Source organism: Dromaius novaehollandiae, chromosome 1 (genome assembly GCF_036370855.1).
Source record: "Dromaius novaehollandiae isolate bDroNov1 chromosome 1, bDroNov1.hap1, whole genome shotgun sequence".
In the NCBI taxonomy this organism is placed as follows: domain Eukaryota; kingdom Metazoa; phylum Chordata; class Aves; order Casuariiformes; family Dromaiidae; genus Dromaius; species Dromaius novaehollandiae.
The window spans coordinates 31,053,622-31,075,257 of record NC_088098.1 but is presented as its reverse complement, the minus strand read 5'-3'; the positions used below and the strand labels follow the sequence as shown (position 1 = coordinate 31,075,257).

Here is a 21,636-nt window from a genome sequence, read left to right as displayed (position 1 = left end):
ACAGCTCTCTGCTTCTTTTCTCACCCTATTTTTCAGTGTATATATTTCCGTCTTCTCCCTTTTTCATAGTCACCCTTAAACGGACAAGAAAGATGTGCTCCCAATAATGCTGAAGTCAAAGTCAAAATTTTTAATGAATAATATTTCAGCAAGCATGAAATCTGTCAAAATGTTTTAGCCCACTGCTAATAAGAACAGGATGTCCATGGATTATTTCCAGCACTCCCTCTTGTGAGTTTACTGCTTCTGATTCAGAAGTACTGCATTTTGAACAGAGCTAGGCCAAATCTTCCAAAAGTATTCACTCAAATAAAAATTTGAATTTGTTTGAGTGTCTTCATGCTCCCTTGTGTATTCACTCACCATGAGAATATGCTAATAAGTGAAATGATGACAGAACTGATCAGAGCAAGAAGTAAATTTCAAGGAAATATATAAAAATGTAACTGTTGGGAAGGATCCACAAACTAAAAAGAATTCCTAGAAATTATCCAGGAAAAAAAATCAATAAATTTGAGAAAGCTGTAAACAGTAAATGGGCATTTTTTAAGAAAAAAAAGTCTAATTTACATAGACCCATATCATTAAAACACTCAGCACAAATACTGAGCATTTCTTTATAAGAGATAGAGCTGCATTAGTGGGTTATCGAGCGATTCCCTAACAACAGTCCAGTCTCCCACAAAAACATCTTCATCTTTAAAATCAAAGAACATTATTTGAAATTATGCATCCCAGAGGAACATGATAACGTTTGTGTGAAGGATGGAGCAAGAGCCACTGGTTTCAAAAGAAAAAGCTTCCTTCTTAGACACAGATAATTTGAAGTCCAACAGCATCCTCCCACCAGACTCTGCTTTCTGCTACTTGGGAGCTGTAATCAACTCAAATGAAAAAGGAATGTCGAAAAGGATTCAGCCTGAGGTACCTAATCTGAAAATTATCTTCCCTCTCACAGAAAAGAGGTACTTTATAAAACAGACTTTACCAAATAACCCCCAAAGCAAACTAGACAACTTCCTCAGTTTAGTTCCTTTATCAGATCCGCTCCAGATTACTTGAAATTATAGCAGATACAAGCCATTTTGAAGAAACTCAAAAAGCTAATTTTTGGGAGGGAAAATGTTCAAAGGAAGAAAAATTGAATTTAAAGCAAGATAATTTCTGAAGAATGCTAAATATTGTACTATGAGAGGCACAAGTTTTACCACCCTTCTTACTTTTTAGGTAAACAGAAGGTGTATTTTGATATCAGCAAACGCTGTTCCCACACCTGGCTTGCACAGAAGGATGTGGTTTATGGGTTATTTTTTGCATCACAAGAAGTATAGTAGTTCACAGACTACAGTGATTCAAATTTTCATATTTTGAAAGACTGCTTCTCCAGACTGTTGATGAAAAGCCTTTTCTTCTGTCTAGATGCACAGCGTTAGGCCTACCTGCACAGCAGAGCTGTAGGAGGGTCCTGGCCATTTTGCCAAATATCCAGGTAAGAAAATGGAGTTATGCATTGAATCTGAGCATATTTTTTTCATATATGTTTACATTTACAGCAGCAGAGCTACTGACAGAAGCCAAGTGAGTAGACTTTGGACCTGACTTTTCCTTTTGTCGCATTTTTAAGAAGAAGGCAGACCACATGTCAATCTATCCTCAGCTTCCTGTCTTTCAAAGCAGAGTGATAAACTCCTGATTACTGACCGCAGTGTTAGCATTAGTATTTGTCTATTACTACGTTGCTTGGGAGCCTGAGGCACAAATCAGGATTCTGGTTACCTAAATGCTGCAAACAGGGCTTGGGGAAGAAGGCCAGTATTAGCTGTCATCATTCAAGTTAGTTTTAATCAGAATCAGAGGTCAAAGGAAAATTTTGGAAAATGTTGGGCCTGTGTTCAGACGAGCTGCTTTGGCCACTTCTGCGATAATTGCTTAGTCTGCATTCTTGGAACCCTCAATTGCTAATTCTGATTTGCTTTAAACTGGAGCCCCTTTTTCTGTCAAACCACCAAGACGCAGAATCAACAGAAACAATGGAGGAGGAGGGAGGCTTAATCTCCTAGTTGAAGCGTTAACTGAATGCAGACTAAGGAGAGAAGCTACACTGAAACGCGAGGAAACTGCCGTGTTATATATCGCAGGCCACAAATTGCATACATCTGACGGGCTCTGTCTCCTCCACCAGAAGCAAAGCAGAGCCTGTAAGCGCAGGGGTTTACGGTAAAACTCACATGAAGTAAACGAAACAGGCAGAACTAAAAAGAGGCATCATGGAGTAGTTAGACTCTGTCTCTTCAATAGTTAATGACCATGTTGTGGGATACTTGCATAATCTCAAAATACTTTATTAATGGGAAACAAAAGCAGATTATTTCCTTTACAATGGTGACAGCCAGAATATTTATTATTCCATAGGAGGTTCCTTTACCTTACAAAACTCCAGGACTTCAGTCAGCAAACACTACAGTTCTGTTAATTAATTACCCAACCTCACACGTGAAGTAAGCACCCTTTGGGACGTGGCTCTTGCTCCATGAACTCTCTCACAAAGAAATGTCTTTTGATGATAAGGATGCCCTATCTCCCCTCTCCCTGGACTGAATATGGGTGCTAGTTTCACAGTATTTCTGTGCTACAATGAATCCATAGGAAAGACTTGAGGAAATGGCATAGATTTCGCAAAATATATTATGAAACACTTATATTGTAAATCCTTCTGTACCCACAGTTAAAAGGGACATGCAGCAGCTTGCTACTTTGCTGTAGGAGAACCTGCAAAACATAAGCAAAATAATGAAAGAAAATAAACATTTTTAAGGACCTGATCCTGCAAGCTGTTGAGTCACCACCCAGGGATCTCAATGGGAATGTCTGTGCTTAAAGTTAAGAATATACTTAAGGGTCTTGCTGATTCAAAACCAGAGAACTTGGCTTCTTGCAGCATTTATATTTCTCCTCTTTTGAAACTATGAAGATAGATAGTCTTGACATTTTTTAAGCTGTTTTAATCAGCTGATGTATCCTAGGTAAAAACAAGTTAGAACAAGGTGCTTTACTTTTTATTTAAAACTATGCATTTTTTACTGTGTGCCTAAATGCTATGATTAAAAAAAAAACCCTTCTCTGCCCAACCTGAAAAGGACTCATTGACATGTTGTTATATCTCATAACTAATTAAGCAGAGTATTGTGAGTATAATGTGATTTACCATATGCTTTGTCTGATTGCATTTGATCTGCCTTTTAATCAAAACAGAAATAGATTTATTTGTAACAAAAACATGACATGATTACCAAATCCGCCCTATTTTTGAGAATTTATAAGAACTTTTTGTACCTAGCTTTTACTACTGTATTTGTGAATCATTGTCCTATTATAAATAGAGATGTCATCATGTTTATGACACAGTGTTTTCTTTTTCTTGCCCCAATTTCCGTTCTGGCTTTAACAGAACAAGTTAACCTTGCACTTTCACCACTGCTTCCTGTGTTAAATTCATACGGCTGAAAACACTTTGCTGATCTCTTAACCTCTTGCATGTACGTTTACTACATATTGCATAGTCATTATTAGAATCATTAACATTTTCTTGGAAACATTTGTAAAATCACCGAGGTATTTTGGATTGTTGCCTGCTGGTAATCTTCCTACAAGGAATACTGTAAAAGTGCTTTTAGACAGTTTAACTGTGATTGTTGCTCATATTATTGTCATTCTCAAAAAACTGGGATCATACTGCAACAGGAGCTTCACCAATACAGCGAGAAACACTACAGAGGAGCTCACTGTTGCTCAGATGAAAACTCTTTACCTTTAACCAAAATGACACGCAACTTTCATTAATGAACAATGTTGTAATGGTTCTGGCATTCTCAGCCAGGATGAAAACAACCATTGTTTAAGAAAAGCAATTTTTCTACAGAAGACAAAATATTACATAGATGTTGTATCTCCTATGGTTAAGAAGAAAAACCTTTGCAAAGTAAATGGCTGCAATAATTGGATTTGATATATCATACTGGAATGTAGTCTGGATCTTAAAGCCAAAGAAAACTTTTGTTGCTCCTGTTTTATCATAGTGAAAAGGATAATGCATGTGCATATTCCTGGACTATTTTCCATAAAAAGTTGAACTTTAAAAAGTTGAAGAAAAATGTCAGACCTATGCCCAGTCATCTGCCCCATCTTCCAGTTCACTTATAGAACATTTTTACGTATTTATCTCACAATAATTTGAGAAAGTTTATTGTCTCAAGGGGTTGCTTCACTAGTCACTGGCTTCACTGGCAAAACCAGTTTAAGAAGCCTGGGCTTCTCCTCTTTCACCAAAGCAGTTTGCTCCCCCCGCAGCGATACCTGTGGTGCCGTCAGCAGGGCTCTACGAGAAGGCGGGTTGCTGAAAGGATCGAGGCTACAAACGCCTCGCGAGACTGCATGCTGCAGTGTCAGGCTGGGAAGCAGAGACGAGCAGAGAAGAGGAGCTACGTGGGAGGCGTGAGAACTCCTCGCATCGACACTGCCTTTGCAATGCAGACCTGCATCCTGAGACACAACCTCCTGTGGCCTGGGACCGGCTACCAGGAGGTGAGAAGAATTCTGCCGCAAGCCCCCAACACCTTAAGCAAAAGGGAGAAGGTATTGACTCTCTAACAGCTGTTTTGAATTTCAAAGGCTAATTAATCATAGACATTAAAAGTGTTACAAAAGAAAAAAACAACATTTTACAAAGTACAGCTAAAAATTCCTCCTTTTCCTAGAATTTTTTATTCTTTCAGATGTCTGATGTTACTTTACCGATGCTGCTGTCACCTTACGCATTTTCCTTATCCATGATTTTTAGAAAAGCTCAGTCAGACAAACTACTTTGGTTGTGGCAGATCCAGTGTCAGTGGATCTGCCCACACAGACTTCCCCAAGCTGCTTTTTCAGGCCTCGCCGCCCATCCCAGGAGAGCTGGCTGCACCTTCCCATCTGCTGGCATCATTGCGTGCAGAGTCTCCTCTAACCCAGTTCTGTCAAAATTGGTTCAAGCATTTTTTAAAAAATCTCTCACTGTGAAGTATTTAAACTCACTCAAATCGCCTTGACAGAATAATGTTAATGAGTAACCATACATTCGATTCTGTTGGAGCCCAGGAGGGTCAAAAATTTCCAGTAGGCAGGCAGGTGGCAGTAGCCTGGCTGAGTGAGTCCCTTCACCCGGGTCAGCAGCAGCCCTGTGTAGGCTACTCACATACAGGCTGGCGAAGTCTGACCTAAATCTTCAGTTACTCCTGACTGATGCTTTTCAGCCCGTCAAGAGCATCTATTACTCAAGAAAAATCTAGACAAGATAACCCAAGAGTGTCCTAGCCCAAACAGTGTCCGAATTTTGGGGGTACAAAAAGAAAAGGTATAAAAAGAAATTTAATAATATAAATTTTGAGCTTTTGTTTACACATCATAAAGCATAAAACATCTAAAATACCAATTTATGTTTCAATTTTGCCATTTAAGTAAAAATGCTTTGAATGAGAGTTGCACAATTACAGGGCAAATTATTCTCTTAGAATGAACTTTTATAAACTATAATAAACCATGGAGAGTCCACTACCTTATCTTATCTACCTTATCTTGTGTTTTCTTTCTCAAGTTTCTTTTTCTACCAAATATGTTTCAGGACTGGTCATGTGTTACTGATTAGGTAACAACGTTTGCTCTCTTTTGGACCACTCTTGTACTGAGCAAACCTAGAGCTAAGTTCAGATCAGTTCATTCAAAATTTGGCTGTGCCACAAATGTATAACTGGACCTTTCTGATGGCAAAAATCACTTGTTGATTATTCAGTGTACAAGATACTATGGATCTGATTCTCTTTTAACTATCCTGATATAAATATTTTGCTTTATATTGGGCTGCATTGCTGTTGACTGAGGAACAAAGTAGCAAGAGTCAACTACTCTGAATCATTTCTATCTTAAGGGAAAATTACCTGGCTGACACTTCATTCTTTAATATAATTTTTCCATGTCTTACTGCTTTCAAAGGAAATGCAGGGCTATACTTAAAATCAATGCAATACCTAACAGGTATGGTATTGGACAACCTTACCTCGCATTAAATAAGCAAGTATTCCTAAAGAGCCCTTACAAAAATGTAGGTTTGGTCTCATTAAAAATCCTTCCTTACCATTCCTAAAACAGAGCAGTCATGTATCAGTTTGCATTATTTTTGCAGCTGATTTCAAGGTTGACAGACAGGCATAAAGTTTTAAACTGTTTGCTTGTGGATCTCTACTTTTTCATATGCTGGCATAAATGACAGAAAGTAGAAGTGCCAGTGCAGCTCTTCTTCACTATTTATCTTCTTGTAACTGGCCTTGGAAGAGAATGCAATCGTTGTTATCAAGAACAGCAAATTCATCCCCATCAGGAGTTTGGATAAGGAAAGATTTTACAGGAAGTTGTAAGAAAAAAAGCACTTCTCATATAGAAAAATACATTTTCAAAAATATATTTTCTTCTAAGGTATCTGTCTATTAGGCATCTGTTTTAAGGTATCTGTTTATTAGAAGTTATTAAAAAATAAGTGTAATAGAAGGATTAGTTTAAAAAACATGAAATTTTGAAAAACTTGTGTGAAACTTGCATACATTGTATGGCTTTTATTTTCATGGAGGGCCACTGATTAAAATTAAAATTGCCATCTTTTTTTTGAGCAAAATACGATTTCCTATTTAGGCATGTTATTTATAGAACTTAAGTCAGCAAAAATGTTTTATTCTTTCAAAAGTGAAAATGAACAAGCATTTTCACGAACAGGAAACCATATACAGCCTGGTTTTCCAGGCATCTATGTCCCATGTATCTCATATTCAGACCACCAGAACAGTTCTAGCTTCTGAAAGTTTGTTGTTCTCTTCCAATTATACTTCTAATTCCTGGTCATATTCCTAACTTTCCTCCTCCCTCACCTTAACACCCAGCTTGAGAAACTAGGCTAAAACCAATTTAATTTTTCATAGGACAGTTTAAATAATGAAAATATTCAAAAAATTCCTAGGATGGTATCCAAGCCTGATTTCTATATCCATGCACACAAAGGGGGAAGGACTGTAGCAGGTACAACTCCCCTAGTCATGTAGAAGAGGGCACAGATGCTTCAGGTGTTTCTTTTTAGCTTTGGACTTCATACGGACCCTCATCAGAAGTCTTGTGGTAGGTGTTCAGTGGTCCCCAGGCCTGGAGGATTTGACAAAACTTGATCTTGGCATCTTCCTGGAATAAGTCTCTGTCCCTTCTGTGACTGTCCTATAGGTTTCTGTAATTAGGAGTTGGTGATTGGGACATTTCATATCCATTGCATTGGACAATATTTATCCTGAATCTGGCACTTTTCAGTATTTTCATTAATGATTTGCATAGTGGAATCAATAGCGCTCTTATTAAGTTTGCAAATGATGCAATCCCAGGAAAAGCTGCAAGCCCTACAGAGAGGACAAGGTTTGAATTCAAAACGATAAACTGGAGAAACAGGGTGAATTACCGAAACAAGATGCATGTGGACATTAAATAAAATGCAATTCACTAAGGACAAATCCAAAGTACAGCACTTGGGAATAATCGACTGAATAAATATAAGATGGAGAAGGACTGAGTAGGCAGCAGTTCCATAAAGAGGATTAGAGGTCATTTGGATCACAGACTGGACATGCGTCAGCAATACCACAAGGTTACAAGTAAAGCAAATATCATCCTGGAGTAATGTCAATAGGGAGGCTTCATTCAGATGGAGCACTCTGTTCAGTCTGAAGCATCGTGATCTGGGAATGCCGGGAATCCAACAGAGATAGCGCAGAGGAAAGCGCTAAGGGAGATCGGAGCCCAAGGAACATTGTAAGGACTGAGGCTGTTCATCTACAAATGATAAGACTACAGGGAGACATAATAATGGTCTTCAGGAGTGTAAAAAGCTACTGCAGAGAGTAGTCATATCGGACTTAAATTTCAACAAGAGAGAATTAGGATAGGCGTTAAGGAAAGCTTTCTAACAGGCAGGCAGTGAATGGAATAGTTGCCTGGCGAGGCTGGACAGAGGTCTCTGAGGACTGCGTGGACAAAGCTCTGCCAAAAAATGGTTTAGGCACAGTTAGGTATGCCTTGAGAACAGAGGAGGGACTAGCTGTCCTTTCCACAGGCAGTTCCATGCCTATTTTCTGTGACTTCTGTGATGCAACATTCACTAAAACCTTTGAATCTCTCCAGAATCAAAATCCAAACATGCCTGCAGCTTTGCAGACATATTAACTTAAACATACACTGAAAAAAAATCTACTCCTCTCCAATTAAAAGGGACTAGCTCTAAACCAAAAAACAAATGTCAAAGACCAACATCCCCACAGCAACTGTGAGAAAAGGTATGAAGCATAAAAATAGTTTCTTGCAAACCAACAGAACTATTTGCCAATGCTAATGACAAAAAAGAAAAAAATTCAATAACGACGTGATTGCTAAAAGCATGCGTGTCTCTGCTAATGTCTAACAATTTTGTATGAATGCTAAGGATTTTTACAAGGACTTGTTTCATGACCAAATCAATCAACAAGCTTTAGCAAAATAACCATTTCTCATGTAGAGAATTTTTTAGAATATTCACTTCATTCTTCAAAGTCATTTGTACCTTGGAATGTTTTTTCCATAGGAGAATTTTAGCTACAGAGTTAGAACAGATTAATTATTGTAATTATTTCAACACCACCAGCAATAGGAATAAGTCTGGCTTCTCAGGCTTCCCGTTAACTAGGACCTGCTTTTTGGACTCCAGGGTGGGTTCAGTGACATATTTTTATCTAGGTAAATTCTAACCGGGCTTTGAATTAAATTATTGCTGTGCTTGGGAACACTGATCATATTTCCTGGTATTGCCTATATTGGCAGGAGAAAAGAAAGTAATGCTTTGGGTCAAATACTTCTCCTGTACAGACAGGAGCATGTCTCTGTCACTGATTTTATTTGCAATTGCACATTTGCGGAGAAAGGCATAATCTAGCTTTCTAAACTTAGAGAAAGGATGGACAGATAGTTTGAGATAAATTCTCTGATCAGCTACAGACAATAATATCACACTAGCAGAGAATCCACCTCAATGTCCTACTCTACTTCGCGTAACTTGTATCGCACGATAGTATTTGGTGTTAGTCAATGCTTGTGTCTCATTCGTATGATTGTTATCTTGCACAGAGTGCAATCAGAGTAATTTCATGCTTCAGAATTGTAATGGGATAAATTATATAAAATCATTTCGCTTAACATTCAAATGTTGCTACATTTGCACCGAAGAAAGATAGCTAGGCATTAAAACAAAGGCATGTGAAAAGAAGTACATACTATGAAGAAGATTACATTTCAATTTAAGAAGGAAGAAATAAAAAAACAACTAAATCAGTTACCCAAGTTGGAATTTCAGGTTTTGTAGACAGAGCACTCAAAACCAAATATATAGCAAATTGATTGAACAAGCTTCTGTGTAATTTTAAGCATACAAATAAATTTAGAATTTCACAGTAGGGTATTTATTTACTCTGAAATGCAGAATAACTTCCTCAAAAATATGCTATCATAAAGGCCGGGAGAGGAAATAATTGGTTCTATATAACAGAAAGATCAAAATTTAGCTATTTTGTGTTTCATCTCTATTGGATGAGAAATTTAAGAAAAATAGAAAGCCAAGAGTATCACTTGTTACTCATGTAATTTTTTATTCATAGACTTGGAAAATGGTGAAATACTATACTTAGGGATACATATACCATTGGGAAACCCTATATTAGCTCATCTTAAGAGACTTTTGAAATGTGTTTGGCTTGTATATTTAGAAACAGTATTAGAGATGTCTGGTTATGAAAATGAATGAGAAATAGCATAGAAACCTTTTGAAGTTTTAATTTTGATTGTTCTTTTCCTATATCCCTTTTACTTATCTGACATAAGCAGCACTCGTTCAAATATGTGAAGAAAAATTAGGGTTTTATTAGCCTTCACTCTCTTGCATTTTCACTAATCATAAAGAAGGTGACATTTGCAGTTGATTATTTAAACAGAAAAGAAAGAGCTTTAAACGCTCTGCAGAGCATTGGGCACGTGAAACCACAGTGCAGGACCCAGACCCTGCTGTCTGTATGCCTGCAGGTACCTGCTGGCTCCCCCGGGCTCCAGGACCACTCCTGCTCATCTGAAGGAGGTGAAGCCTGCAGCAGATGGAGACCATATCACCCCATCTTGTCTCCTCTCTCCTCTTCCTCCCGTCTGCACTCCAGAACACACTGTGTATCCAAATTCAGTCTTGAGGCAAGAAGCATTGCCGGTCATCAGATGTTTGTGACCACCAATGTCGTGAAAGATGCTGTGTCCAGAGCTGAGCTGAGAAAAAGACATGTGAACTTTCCTTATGTCATACAAGACAGCTCGGGTTGGTTTAAATTATCCTGGAAAGCCACAGACTTTGCGCTGGAGCAAAGGAGAAGACTTCCCCTGATCTGCTCCACCAGTGTGGCTGCAGGAGCGAGGAAAACCTCCGAGCAGCGCAGCCATTTCTGCTGTGAGTCTCTTATCGTGGCATTAATGTGAGTTTGGAAGTGGAGATCCGGCTTGGCTGGAAAGGATCGCAGCTTCAAAGGCAGCGGTCAGGAAGAACTGACTGAAGAAAATCCAGCTGCCTACCCACTCAGATTTACCCAAGTAATTACATTATCAGCTAGGCATGCCTGTGTACCTAGTTTTCATATGATTATCCGAAGACAGATAAAAGGCAGAATTCGTCATACAAGTTCTGATAGTGCTTAAAAGAGTCAGAGACTGATTATAGCAACTTCATACATTTTATGGGCATATAATAAGAACATCTGCAATTACTTCTAGTGCTGGAATATTCTTTAAAATATTCATGTGGTCTCACATAGCTATGACCATGTGTGTATGGTAGTGTGGGTGCCTGTATTTGTGTATATGGAAGCATGAAACCAAGACAATATTGTAGAGTATTATGTGCTTTAAAAACACGTTTGCATAGTCCTCCTTTTTAATTTATAGAAGTACAATGTTGCTTGTTTAACATTCAATAAGGAACAGAAAACCTTGGGAGAAAATGTTATATAATAAATGTACTGGCATGTTTTATACTTTATAAGCTAGTATAAAACCTTACTGTTCTTCAGTATTTCTAGCTTTCAGATTTATATTGGTTAGGAAAGAAGATCAGCTATACTTAAAAATGCAAAGGCTGTCCCCCGAACGCTGCATTTGAATGCTCACTTAGAGATTAACTAAGCTATGCACTGCAGAATACATCATCATAATCTAATATTGTCCTCCTCATGATTTATAAGCAGCTGGCGCTTCAGACTACAACTAAAATCAAAAAACAAAAAAAATGTGCAGTGCTCGGTAAGAAAGTATTTTGTTTACCCTTGAAAGCTTGTAGTGACTCTACACGGGCAGACTCCCACACCTTCCTTTTATTAACTGCAGGATTGGGGCCAAATTCCTACTGAATGTCTTTGACTACACCCAACATATTATGTAAATACACACTCCCAGAGTTGTAAAAGGAGTCTTGAAGTGCTGTAAAAAATAAATGTTTTTATTTCTACTGCATGACTGTGTATTCAAAGACATTATACTTCAAGAAAGATATTGCTAACTGGCATGAATCTGTACCACCTTCCTGGGAGTTAAGAAGGTTAATAGCCTACAAAGGTGCACATAGGAAGCTAGGCCCATCTGAGGGTGTGCTCTTACCAAGCTGCTCAGTGAAATTAGGCAGCACCAAGGAAAGAGATGAATATGGTCTCTTAATTTTTTTTTAAATGCACTTTACAGTAGCCTGTAAACGCAAAAGCAGCAAACAGGCTTTGAATGCACTTAAAAGAAGGATGAAACTAGATGCTAGGATTTGGAAAGGAAGGAAAGCTTTGTCAATCCTCAGCTCTGCTACAACTTGTTGGACCCCCGTGCTGCACAGCCTCCCTGCTGGCTCAGCAGCTCGCCCCGCTGGACCTGGTAGCTGCAGGGAGAAGCACCACGAAATCCCCGGATGCTGGCCTCGGCTACGCCCGTGGGAGTAGCACCAGCGGGGCAGCTGCAGAGGAGGAAAGACGAGGACCACGACACAGGCAGGCACCGACCCTGGCAGGGAGCAGCCTCGCAGCCCCGGCAGGGCCGGGGGTGGCTGGGACACCGTCCGTGACCAGTCCCCGGCACGGCAAGGCACTCAACCACATCCAGCACCCATCCAAGGCATCCAGCCAGGAATCCAGGAGAGAGGGCTGGGGACAGGGCTTCCCATACCACGAGTTCAAGATCTGTCCAAGAAATAGGGCTGGAGAGAAGGCTACCTGTAGCGTAGGTCCAAGGTCCACGTAGGAAGGCAATCAGTAAGTCAGGACAACAAGGGACAGAGCTAGACAGACACATCTGCAGCACTGCTCAGGCAGTAACTGGAGGTCTATGTGCCAGCTCCTGTCTCGTGCCTGCTTCGTGTCCCGGCGCTACTGTCTGCTTCCTTCCAAGCACTCAGAGGAAGTTTTGGTATCACGGCAAAGGATCGCTAGGACAGGAGGATATGCAAGGGCACAGATTATTCTACATTGCCATAGACTTTTAGGGATATCAGGAAAACACGAAAAGAGTCAAAGTAGCTCTGGGCTAGTCAAGATGGCATTTGACCACTGTGTGCCAGTGACCGGCCACAAAACGACACTCACACAGGCAAGAACCGGGGCTAGCTAGTGGTGTAGTAAAAGGGTCGTGACATGGTAGTGTAGTGAATGAAGTGATGAACTCTTGCTGACTCTCTTGCCTCTCCATGACTTCTTTTTATGAGTTCTCTGACTCTAGTTTTTCTTTCTTATAAAGCTTTATTACTGGTTCGTTCCAAAACTTTGCATAAAACCAAAAACTGCAGAGAGGTATTTTTTTGCTGTGTCATTAGGGTTTACAAGGTGCTAATCTGATCTGAGGAGAAAAGGTCATGGAAACTAGGTAGATATTGAGAAGTCAAGCAGACAAAGAGCAATGGAACAAAAAAAAGTCTTGCCTGCACTTAGCAGGGAAATTCAAACAATAGGTGCAGAAAGGCAATGATGCTCATTTTTTTCTACTTTCTAAATATCTATATGATTCTGTCTGTGTTAGAAATTCTCTGTCTCATACACCTTCCTTAAGAAAAAATGTCTAAATTTTTTTGTTTTCTAAATCCATTTTGGCAACAGCAAAGTTCTCGGTTTCTATTTTACAACAAATTGCATTTATTACATTCAGTCCTAACAACATTAAAATAAAGAATATTTGTAAAGCACAAGAAAAATTAATAAATGATGGGCATGTCTAGTACACTGATATAATAATTATTGTCTAATTTCCTTCATACAGTAGCAAAATTCACATTGAAATTATCTCAAGATTTTTTTTCTCTGTGACACTTTTCCATTTAGGACTGTTTACTAGAAAATTATATGAGAATAGATCAGGAAGAGTTCAACTCCTTGAGGAGCTCTGTAAACTAACATGATGTTACAAATAACTTAGCAATCAGAACAGAAAGGAACAAATTGTGTTTAATAATAGCATCCATTAGCCATAATTAACTCTAAAGTTCCATTAAAAGCACATTTCTCATTTTAAATATTACCTATTTCAATCGTAATTACTGAGTTTATTTAACCATATCATATTTTAAATGACCTGTATTTCTGATAAAGAAATGTCATCCTACATTCCTTCCAGTAGCCTCCCTGTTCTGTAACTGCAGCCAAAATCACCTGCTTGTAGGTGCGTTTGTGCTTATCTGTGTGTGCAAGCGTATGTGTGTGGTATAGAGGTAGTGATGTAGATGTTCTGTGTTTCTTAATTTGGGGTGGTTGTGAGTTATGTAGATTGCTCCACGTGAGTGCTGATCAAAAGTTAAACTACCAAACATTATTATGTATTCTATATGTGTCAATTATTTATAGAACTGTCTGCTATTTTAAAATTCTTCAGATAATTTGTAAAATTTATAGTTATTTTTTCATATCATGCCACAAATAAAATTAAGATTTCTTAGTATGACAAGAAAAAAGCCCATATCCTATTCCAGCGCTATTTCTTCTGTATCAGAAATACTACGACATGAAATCCATCACGTCCACTCCTGCAAAAGCCTTACTATACGCACAAAATCATACGTGTGAAGAATGTATGACAGACTGCTCAGATGAATAACTTTCCCACACAATGAGCTTTCAGTATAACGGCAACTGAGGTATTCCATGGGCTGTAGGAAAATCCAAACTTCCTGAAGTTCACATATATTTATATGTTTTTAATCCAAACAAGACTATCAGAAGAATGGTGTAATAAGCACTTCCCTAGTGAGTAACAACCAATTAAATGGACTCATCCTTTCCTTGCTGAACTCAGTGGCAAACCTTTGTATCAAATGCCATGGGTGCACAATAAAACTCAAAAAGAAGTATGTTTACATGAAAAACGTAAACATGTATGCAAAAAGTAAACAATGTACAGCAAAATCCCTCAGAGTCAAAGGTAAAATTCAGTCTCAGTTAGGAGATTATACCTATACACTTTGCAAGGAAAGCAAATGGCTAAACAAAATGTAAAGTACCACACTGTTTATGGAAAAATTATGCTTCTAGCAGGTATATAAACTAGCTACTTAAAAGACTTTAAAAGAAATAATAGCTGTAGATATTTCTGTAAATTGAACCTGCATTCTGTCTGTCACAATCCAACCGTGTATTTGAGCTTTCAAGGAAAAGAAAATTTTTAAAACCCTATAGGAAGGGGCACTAAATGTATTGGACAGATTTGTGATTCCATAATAAAACATTCCTACATTTATGAAAAGGAAAGCAATGTTTACAGCTTCTTCTGGCTTATTCTGGCCTCACAAACCATTCAATATATATTATAGATCGGTATCATAAACTGTAGATTATCTAGATTTAGATTTAACCAGTCTAGTTATGTACATATTTTTCTCTGTTCAGAAACCATAGCCAAAGAGAGCGGCCTGCCTCTCACAGCTCTAGAACGATGCATATATTCAGGCAAAATTGCCTCTGAATAACTGCACTGCAAAACTGCTAATTCAGCATACTGCAGTGAACACTATTATGTTATTTAAATAAAATGAATCATTACTGCCAGTAAATGATTTAATGTGGATAGATTTCGATTTACTTTACATAAATGCATTTCCATTCTCCTGCTTAGAGCATTTGCAGTGAATTCAGCCAGAATGCTGCGTCATGCTTTCATTCCCTAAGCGAGGGGTGTAGCACAGCTCGCCTGATACGCAGCAGAGCAAGTCCACCAATTCTTCGGAGAAACGCAGGTTGTCAGTCACTCGGCAAACGCGTGACTCAGCAACTGCCTACTTCGTAAAAGCGCTCTGCCCACATGAGATAAACAGAAGGGGCAACCTCTTTACAAGCACAGAAATTTTCCAGTATGCTCATAAACAGAAGCATCCTTCCCACAGTACTGACTTTACGTAGTAATTTTTTCACTAATTTATTTCTGATCTTTTCGTTCCTATATGGGAGACTGCAGAAACCGAAGAGCAGTTCATCTGCTTCTGGCTTTTGCCAGGAACTGGTCCATGAAGATTTCCCTGACTAAATTAAAGACATCCATTTTGCTCACTGAAGAAGCCTGCACGCTCAGGTGGTAGAGTGCTTTTCTTACCACATATAAAACGTTTACAAATGTTCCTCATAATTATTTAAATTAAAAACTACCTTTCCAAAATAAAAACAAAATGGTTAAAAGCATTCTACACATGGACACCAAACAAAATACTCAGGAATACACTCAGGTATACAGAAAAAACTCAAGCCGAAAAAAACAGGAGAAAAGCCCTTCCTCATGACATTAGAACATGTATATGATATACATTGGACTGAACACAGGACAACAGCAAAAAATGTAAAGAAAAAAATCTGCTCATTGCCATTGTACAGGAGACTCCAGGTCTAAATGTTATTCTTTAGCAAATTAGAAGAGACCTTAACAATCACTTTCTCTAGTACAGAAATCAAGAGGAACTAAAGATATGAAACAGTTCCCATCCACCAGATTGACTAGGGCTTCTCAGCTTCAAGAAAGATGACTATGCAAAGTGTAATAAGGATTCATAAAACTGAATTCTTACTGTGCAAGAACATGGGGATCTCAAAGGAAGTGATCAGGAAGAAGTCTGGGAAAAAAAAACAGCAGAGAGAAGAACTTCTGTAAATGCATAAATAAGCTTTGCTTTTGTAACTCAAAGATCTGCTGACATAGTAAGTGATGCTGATGTACAAAACTATTGTAATTACAGTGGAAAACATCTTCAAGAATCCAAACATATCCCAAGTTGTATTCTCTGCCACCAGCAAATGTTAAAAGAACAAAAATAGTAGCTGTTATGCCCATAAGGATCTAAACAAAAATATGCAGAACAGCTTATAGACAATGACTGATCTTCCGCTAATTGACAAATACCATTCCCAGGACTTTTCTAAACTTGTATTGCATAATAAAAAGATATACTTAAAAACTCATGTTGATTTCACACAGGAAAAAAAAATCAGTGTTTGCTGGCTGGAAAAGATGAACCAAGATTAATGGAGAAATGCTATTTTTAAACCCCTTTAAAAAGTCTTAGACAGTTGAAATCTTAAAGTAAAAATTATTTTTATAGCAGCTAGCAATGTCCATTTAAGACTGACAATTTCTTATGGATGAGTAGCATTATATATCACATGCAACACCCACCCTTTTGAATATATTGCAGTACAATAGCATAATCAGATGGCTTAAAAACTCAGGCTCAATCTATCCCTCCTTTTGGTATAATTCCAAGTTATAATTACAGTAAATGTAATATTTTTTAAAAGAATGCTGTTGCTTATTTTCTTAACATAGTGATTTTGTTGTTTTCTTATTCCAAAACTGAAACTAGACTAGGATAAACACAGAGGGAAAAAATTAAGGCTTAACCCAAGTTTAATATGTAACTCCAACTCACCATCACATAGCCCAAGAGGCAGAATATGCAATCCTGCATTCCTTACACACTCGTAATGCCTCTTGGCTTCAGTGGAAGTTTTGTTTGAGAAAGCATACAATCAGAACCTGTAATTTCATTAATTCCATGCCACAGGCAGTCAATGTGAGGTAAGAATAATGAAGCAAACTGGCTGGAAGGAAGGCAGACTCCTCAGCCCCACCTGCACCTTTGTGGACCACTGAGTTTATGCAGCAAACCTGTGAATCCTGGTATTTTCATCGTCCACCCACGCTTTCAGTGCTTCCTTCTGATATAACGTGTCTGTCGTGCAAAGGGGACCACTGTGTAGATACTTCACTCAAGACATTACCCGGCTCTCCAGTCCCTGTTACTGCTCTGCACTATGACCCTTCCTCAGCCTCTTGACAGTATCTGGGATTTCACCAGATACACATTACTGTTTAAGGATTTTTATAATATTCTTACAAGGCACCAACAAAATGAAGGTTATGGAGTTATTAATACAGATTGGTTTGACATAATATATTACATATTCCATTATAAGTCCTTTGGGCAATTTAGGAAGCATCATCTCAAAACCATGTGGATGGACTTGACTTTTAGAGTGTTATTGTGCACATAACTTTTCAATGCAAACTATAAACATAAATTATTCTACTGTGCATGTGGTACAGATAGTTTTACAGTATTCCACAAGGTTTGTTTATGTTTGTAGGAAGAAAGAGTATGAAATAAGAACTTCCCATATTGTATTTAAAAGGCCATTTATTTGCTAAAACATGACCAAAGAAAGAGCACAGACACTTGCCAACTACTTCTTTTTCTAAACATGAAAACAACTAATCTGATTTAAAAAGAAATTGCTCACAGGCTGAGAATGGGTAGGCCATGTTAGAGCGAGGGGTGAGTCTACTGTGCTGACTCAGCTGCAAACTGATATGAAGTGTATAGCAGATAATTCTTCAACTACAAAAACCTTGTTACATTCCTGTATAATAAACTGAAAACTCTGGTTCATTTCTGCTTATATAATTGAAGATAACTCAATTTCCAGAATGCTGTAACTGACAACGAATTCATAGTTTTGTTTGCAAAATCCTTACAATAGTAAGTCTTATTTTTGTTTATCAAGTTTTGCTTTGTTTTGAAAGTGTAGACTCATCCCTCAGGGGTCGTAAGGTGTTTTAGCAAGGAAAACCTGACTAGCATATTAAGAGCAATAGAGAAATCACCAACGGCTATAAAGATATATTCAAGAAAATACAGAAACATGTTTTTTAGTATTTTTTTAAAATCTTTACCAGTTTTGTTTTCCAGAATTACTCTGGATTATCTTATGTATAAATAAAGTAGAAACTCAATCTCCAGACCAAAAAAAAAAAAAAACCCTTTCACAACTATCCTACAAGCTTGAACCTTAAAAGGAAGCTTGAAATAAGTAGATACAAACACAAAGTAAAAAAGGAAACAGGCAGGAATACAAAAAATAAAGGTATAAAGATGACAGAGGCAAAGGAATAAAGGGTAAGTAGACTGAAGACAAATGGAAGAAAAAATAACGAACAGTGAAAAAACAACAAAGTAGAAAGAAAAGCAAGACTGAAAAAAAACAACTAAGTTGTTGAAATTACAGTGGGAGAAACTGATTAATATTACTTTTATTATTCTGATTCCAAAATACATTTCAAAATTGGATGAAATATAAATTGTGTGCATGTTTTGCCAAGGACATTCTTAGCAACTACAAACAAAGTCAAGAAAGTCATAACTCAAATCAGTGAGGCACTACTTAAAACACCTTAAAAAATGGGCCATTTGAACCATCTTACAAGTTCTGTGGCTAAAAGTTTTAAAGACTCAGTACTCTGGAGCAGTGCAGGCCTGTACTCTACATGTTGCACACTGAAGTTTCCAATAATGGCGCCACTAGATAAAACAAAATAGCAATTTTCTTCCTAAATGTATTTTATCAATTTTTCTTCTTATAAATGAACAGAAAAATCTTATCTTTTTTGATATGAGGATAGTTCCAGCAAAAAATTTCCAAACACATAAACGGTAAGAGTTTCCTTTTGGTATAAAATGCTTTTAGCTTTTCTTTCTGGAAAAGCACTAGTGCTCACAGCAAACGGTTACATCTATGAAGATGGCTTTTATATTTATCAGATGTATATGGGACTCCTTACTACCCACCAGACTCTCGTGCTTGCCCTGAAAAGGGTGCTGCCCTCAGTATCTCCTACAGTCACAGTCCCCAAAATGTTAGGACTGTTTTCATATTTGTCGCTATAGTGATTAAAAAAAAAAAAAACGATAGGCAGGTCAGCTTGACCTGTCTCAGGTAAACTGCAATGTTGCAAAACCGGCAAAGCCTTGGGAACGGTGATGAGTGCAAACGCACAGCAAGGCACTTGCTGTTCCAAAACAGAAGACGCCTGACCTCGCCTCTCCCGTATCAACGCTGATTTACTTCTTCCTAACGCGACTGCGCGTTTATCGGGACCGTTTGGCTCAACCCATCGGACTGCTACAGTTTGCAAACTACCTATTGCTCCCGGGGGGGGGGGGGGTTCACGGGGACTCAAGGTCCGGCGACAGGCAGCCCAGAGGCAGCTTTGAACGGGGATGGGTCACCTAACCGGTGCCCCCGGAAAGCGGGGAAAGGCAGCCCCGCGGTGCCCGGGGCCGGCAGGGGGGCGGGCGGCGGGTCCTGCGCTCCGGCGCCGCCTCAGACACCGCCGCGGGGACGAGGGCGCCGGGCCGCGGTGGCGCCGCGGGCTCCCGGCGGGGCATGGCTGGGGGCGCGCCCGCCCCGCGGCGGCGGCGCGGGAAGTACCCGGCGGCGCCACGGGCTTCACCCGGCCCCGCTTCCCGGCCAGGCCGCGTCACATCCCCCCGCAGGCAGCGCCCGCCGAAGCAGGTGCGACGCCGCCGCTCTCCCGCCCCACGGCTGGGCGGCAGACGCCGCACCCCGCCTCACCCGGCAGCCCGGCCCCGCGGCGGAGGGAAAGGCAGGCGCGTGACGTCACAGGCCGGATGCGGGGGCGGGGGGAGAACTGCAGTTATGGAAAATTTTCGGTGCCGCGTCTCCTGCGCGTGCCCCACGACGCCCCGCCCCGCCCCTCCCCCGCGCGCCCGTGCTCCCACCGGCCGTTAGGGCGCTCCAGAACGTTCTGTGGCGCTAACGGTTCCCTGCCCGTGGCGTCCGCCTTGCGCCGCGCGGCTGCTCGGCCCGGCGTTGACGGGAGAAGGGCACAGAGCAGCGGAGGGTGCGGGCTGAGCCCCGTGCGAGCAGGGCGGCTGCCCCCGCGTTCAGCGCCGTGTCACCTCAGGGGGACCTTGTCCTGGCTTCTCCTCACCTGGCAAAGCCCGGCGGCCGCGCTTGTTCCCGCAGGCGCCCCGAAAAGGGGGGCAGAAACATGGAGGGTGCTGAGGTGCCAGTCCCTTTCGTGGCGGGCATTGCCCGTGTGCCATGGGGCTGCTCGCTGCGGACCATCCATGCAGCTGGGTCGGGCTCCTACCCCAAGAGAGCGTGCGGCGCACGCCATGCACCCCACCACACACGCACCTACGGGAAGGGTTTCTGCCCTGTGGGGTGGAGGGGGCAGGAAAAAGTTTAATACAGCGGGATGAAATGATTCATTATCCTGGCGCCTTCCAAATTCGAGGCTGCAATGAATGAGACTAACGTAAAGCCACTGCCCCCGGCTGCAGCCGCTGGGATAGCGCGACGGAGCGGGATGGGGGGGGGGGGGGGGCGGCAACCCTCCTCCTCCAGGTAGTAACCCGTCCTGCGCTGCCTGAGCCAAGTCCCTCGCCAGCGCTGCAATTTACAGCTATATACGTTGGAGATGGGACCAAGACGAACAATAAAGACCGACCACCAAATCCCCCGGAAGGGGAGATGAGCGGGCACAGCAACAAAGTCCCACTGCCCACTTCAGCACGCCCATCCTTCCTCCTCGGCCGTCCCTGGGGTCTGAAGACTAACATACAGTAAAGCCCCCCTCCCCAGCTGCAAGTCAGTTCCTGTCCAAGTCGGATACACGGGGAATTGAACAACAAAATCCTCAAAAGTTTCCGGAGTGAGTAATTACCTGACGGGAAGGAAATCAGATTTTTTCCCTCTCCTTCAACAAATGGGGTTTATCCTACATCGCATCACTAGAGGGAGGCCGTCATTCCAGATTATTTCCCAGAGGAAATGCTCTGATCGCTCAAATCGCGGGGAGTCTTTCAGCTGTCCGCAAGACCTAAACTTCCTTATGCATCACAACATATTTAAAAATAATAAGTGACTGCAGCGAGTAACTATGGCTTGACGGGGCTGTCTTCATCCTTGGTAACTTTTGCACCAATATAATCGGAAAGCTTGGTGTCCGGAAACACGTTGAAGTCAGGTAAAAGACAAATGTGGAGCTTCACGAGTAAGTTTATAAATGACAGTACGATCATGTAATGTATATATTGTACTTAGCGAATGAAAACGCCTTTCAGACAAAGCATTCTTGACCAACGTTTCGGCTTCGCATCTCTGTTGCGAAACGTAATTACCCGCACTATGAACACGGGAAAGCTGTTCGGGT

At 40.4% G+C, this 21,636-nt stretch overlaps 1 long non-coding RNA gene across 3 annotated transcripts; it reads right to left on the bottom strand.

The window, feature by feature from the left end:
* Nucleotides 1-9,985: 9,985 nt before the first annotated feature.
* On the bottom strand, nt 9,986-20,760 carry LOC135327770 (uncharacterized). 3 transcript variants are annotated; one of them, XR_010388142.1, is made up of 3 exons: nt 20,410-20,760; nt 16,190-16,234; nt 9,986-12,580 (listed from the first exon to the last, which is right to left on the bottom strand). It is a non-coding gene; the product is annotated as an uncharacterized LOC135327770 (long non-coding RNA). The 3 variants fall into 3 exon arrangements; XR_010388144.1 differs by lacking the exon at nt 20,410-20,760 and adding an exon at nt 20,031-20,199; XR_010388143.1 differs by lacking the exon at nt 20,410-20,760 and adding an exon at nt 17,048-19,614.
* Between the last annotated feature and the right edge of the window lie 876 nt (nt 20,761-21,636).